We start from the raw sequence: 4,881 nt of genomic DNA, 5'->3' as shown, positions 1-4,881 counted from the left end.
GAGAGGGTCATTGCCGGTCACGTGACGACGAAGCAGCGGGCAGCCGAGAGAGGGAGGCGGGCTGAAGCCACGACATCCTCTTTTTCTTGGTTGCCCGGCTTGAAAGAGCCGGAGGGAATGTGGGGGGCGGGGTGGTGGTGGTGGTGGTGGGGAGAATGTAACCGCGCAAACTTCCGTCGGCTCATGCGCAGAACTTGTTTTGTAGCCAAGGCATATATAAGGGCAGAATTTCCCCTCTCGGGGGCGGGGCTTCGTGGGTCACGTGACCCCGCTACCGTCGCTCTTTTCTCTCTCTCTTTCTCTCTCTCTCTCAAGGAAGGGGCGAAAGTTAAAGCGATCGTGCGATGCGAAGTAAGGGATCGTGTGATGCGGAGGAGGCAAGGTGACCCCGCCCAGTTCGAAGACAGACTTTGGTTCCCCCGGCACCGCCAGTAGGGGGCAGCAAAATGAACTTCAATTGGGATTTGCTTCTGCGTAAACGTGCAGGCTTGCGCTAAGATCGCTAAAAAGCTAATCGCGTGGAATTTGGTTCGCACGCTACTGTAAAACCCCGTCGAAATAGAGTGGACTAGTAGCTTAATGGTTGCGTGAAGTGCTGAGTTTTAAGAATTCTTCGACGAACAAAAAAAAAAGGCAGGGAGAAGCCTTAGTGAAACTGGGGATAATTCAATCATAAAACATAATTAAAAAACTGGGTATAATTTCAAATGCAGGAATGGGAAACTTTGTTTTACCCTACATTGATTATTTTTAAAACATAAATTCGCCTTCTAATCTTGTACTTAACTCTTGCTAATTTTAATCTTAATGCTTTAAGTGTTTTTTTTATACTTATGCTTTTATTCTATCCTAAGCAGTCCCAGAGGACAATGAAATGGGTTGCATATGAATTTAATAAGAAAGAAACAAATGGCAATGACAGCCAAATTGCTTGAGTTATTTAGCGTTTGGAAAAAAAATAGATTTGATTCTGTAAACCGCTTAGAGAGGGCTGTAATGCACTGCAAAGAGGTATGTAAGTCTAAGTGCTATTGCTATTATGTGCCATCAAGTGCTATTATGTGCCCTTAGCGACCACGTAGATAACTTTTCTCCATCAGAACGAAGTAATAGATACTCAAAAGTTAAAGAAATAAATAAATAATAAAGCACCGGATCAAATAAAGCCAAAGATTCTTTTTTCAGTTTTAGGTACCCTAAAGTTGAATACTTTGTAACTAGGACATCCCGTGTTATCCAAGATATACAACCTAAGGTTCTAGGGCAGACATGTCAAACACAAGGCCCGGGGGCCGGATGCGGCCTGCAAAGTGGTTTCATGTGGCCCGCGAAGCCATCCTGGAGACAGTGAGGGAATGGCCCCCACTGCCTTGGCCCTGGCCCAGAGACCCTCCTTCTGCCAGAGACCCTCAGATCTGTCCCACTCCTGCCCAGGCCCTCATAGGCACCCTTGATGCGAACGATGTAGAGCTGGCCACGCCCACCCAGTAGGCCATACGCACTCTAGCCACGCCCACCCAGTAGGCCACGCCCACCCAGGCCATATCCATCCGGCCCCTTGAGGGCAACCGCAATGCTGATGCGGCCCTCAATGAAATTGAGTTTGACACCCCTGTTCTAGGGCTTTAAATGATTCTTAATAGTTTGCAGAGTTCTCCAAATATTAAAATTGTGTAATTTTAAATTGATAGTAAACATTCTAACATATGGAGGCATATCAACTACTATGGGGTTCGTGGTGCTTTCTGAGCTCGGTGGTTGCTTGAAGATGTTTCATTACTGTACTAGGTATAACAACACCAATGCAAACCCCACTCTCTTATAGTGTTGATGATGTCACCTAGTTTGGTAATGAAATATCTACAAGAAAACCACCAAGCTCAGAGAACAAGTTCAACCCTGAGCTACAACTATTTTCTTCTATCAGTACCTATCAACTACGTTTTAATTTCAATTACATTAAATCAAATGCAGTTTTCGTTCTTCCTCCATGCATACAGCATTAGGAGTTTACACAACTGGAATAGGCAGCTGGTCTTTTTTTAAAAAAAAAAAGATCAGAAAATGCAGTCAAATCAGCTCCTGTAAGGCACTGCCATTTTATGTTGACCATTTTCAAATACTCAAAGAGATGTAAATTTAGCTACGTGGAACTCAAATCATGTGTTAGTTACCTGACATTTTAGGCTTCAGCATTAGCATTTTTAAAGGTGATACTAGTACTTTTAACATGGCAGTTTAGACCTTTTTTTTTGGTTCATTTCAGGAAAACATTTTTCCCTCTTCTTAGCCAAGCCATTTGATATTCAACAATCCTGTGTTTTCGATGTTAAACAACTTATTCTGAAAGTTCCTGAATACACTTGCTAGTTTTAAGAATGATACAAACTCAGCTAAGAGAAATGAAACCCATTGTCAGAATTCATTTATATCACATTCATAAATGTATGTTTAAAACATTATTCCCCCCCCTACAGATTCTGCCATCTCCCGAGGAAGGAGGAGCATATGTGGATTCAGCCTGCCTTAGGTTATTTCAAAGACCAAGGAAACCTTTTGAACTAGGGGGATCAAAAGGGAGGGGGAGAGGAAGAAGGCAATAACCAAAGATTCAAAGTTCCTTTCCCCCCCCCCCACGAAAGGGTTGACATGAAGTAGAAGGATGGGGGCTGACCAAATGAGGTTGAGGGAAGGGGGGTTGAACTGCGTACCCTTTATAAAATTTCAATTTGTAAAACAATACCAAGTCCTGTCTTGTATTCCCACAACCAAGCATGTCCTAGTAAAGATTCCTTTTGGACTAGAACTGACTCCAAGAGTTTTTGTCTTCCTAAGACGTGGTTTGGGGTGGGTCCTGACACCCATACATTTGCCACTTTTGGTATCTGTTTGTCTAGAATTGATGTTTTCTCTTCAAGTCTCACAGAATAGTTTTAAGAAAAATAGAAATCCAGCTGAGAAAGAGTAACCCATAAATCCAGCTGGATTTTACTTTTCTTGAAACTTTTAAGTATAAAGGTTTTTTATTGTTTGATCACTTGCTTTCTAAAGGTTCGTGGCTCAGCGCGGGGGACAGGGGATGGTTCTGTGTGAGCGGCAGGTACACACGCACACATCTTCATTTGTGTGTGAGTAGGGCTGTGAGCACCAGCGCCCACCACTCACGTGGCCCGGTTGGAAATAAGCCACGGCCCGTTAGTGAGCCGCAGCCCTCAGGTTGGGGACCCCTGCTCTAAAGTGTCACTTATGTAAAATGCACTTGTCATTTGTTTCTGTACCCCATAAAAAGACTTGACCATCCTTTAATAAATGCTTTTTGCTTTGCCTGAATTAGATATAGATAGATAGATAGATAGATAGATAGATAGATAGATAGATAGATAGATAGATAGATGATAGATAGATAAGATGATAGATACCTTTATTGTCATTTTTTACTGTGGGCACAATGGCACACATTAAAAATGAAATTTAGCTGCTTGTTCTCAAAGTGTACGCATACATAACACACATTTAAACATACTATATACAACATATGTATAGACCTACATCCTTACATATACAGCAGTGGCCAAAATTGTGGAAACCTTTTGGAAAAAGTGTACAGTAGAAATACCATCTTTGGTTAAGTTTCCACCATTTTTTCTTCTAATTTCTTTATAACTGTAGCCTTGTTCACTTAATAATACTATTTTACATCGCTTTCCGGGCAACCAGTCAACTCTTTGCACCATTACTTTAATTTTATTATGTTTTACAAGCTCACTAAATGAAAGAAAAAAACCCCAACCAACTTGATAGCGATCAAATAACACACTGACAAATGTCCTCCTCTCAGCTTCAATACATGACATCAATAACTGAATCCTACTGTGATCTCATTGCCAAAACAAGATGACACCTGATTGGCTACAATCAGATGAAGGAAAGCCACCTGATATCAACCTAAGCAAGTTGTGCTTCCTTTTTCTGGTTATTTGGCTATAACGTTTCATAGAATACAGTACAGATAATTAAACAAACTTTGTTGCATTACATTCTTGACTAAATTATCTTTCCACTGATATATAATTTTATGGTACTACTCCAAAAAAAGTGGTGTTATTAGCCATCAAACCTCAAAAATACATTTTTCCCAAAAGATTTCCACAATTTTGGCCATTACTGTAAGTAACATATAAATATTTATCACTGTCCATGTTGAATACATAATGGAAGGAGGAAGCTTTAGAGTTCAGGTTAATACTGTATGGAACATAACTGTGACTGAATCTGGATGTTCTGCTTCAGATACCACGGAGCCCCCTCCTCCCAGAAGGTAACAAAGAAAATACATTGTGAAGAGGATGTGTCGTGTCCCAGACAATCTTGCGGACCCTGATCAAACAACGTTTATGTGCTATGTCCTGGATGGAAGAGAGGGAACTGCCAATAATCTTTTCGGCCATCCTCACCACTCTCTGCACCGCCTTCCTGTCTGAAGCAGTGATGCTTCCAAACCAGACTGTGATGCTGTATGACAGGATGCTCTCGATCGTCCCACTGTAGAAAGAGAAACATGCTTTTCTCATGCGACACAGAAAATGCAGGCGCTGCTCACTAGTGTCTTGCTGTTTAGCGACCAAGCCAGCCTATTTATTAACTGCACACCCAGGAATTTGATGCCGGTAACCATCTCCACAGGTGAATCGTTAATGCACAGAGGAGTGTGGCTGTGCCTGCCTTTTCTGAAATCGACAATGATCTCTTCAGTTTTTTCCAATGTTTAAAACTAGACTGTTTTCCGTACACCAGTTCACCAAACCCTCAAACTCCTTGCGGTAAGCACCCTCACTGTCATCTTGAGTAAGGCCCACTACTGTTGTATCATCTGCAAATTTC

The sequence above is a fragment of the Vipera berus genome, assembly GCF_964194415.1.
Source record: "Vipera berus genome assembly, chromosome: W".
Taxonomy (NCBI): Eukaryota; Metazoa; Chordata; class Lepidosauria; order Squamata; family Viperidae; genus Vipera; species Vipera berus.
This window is presented reverse-complemented; position numbering follows the sequence as displayed.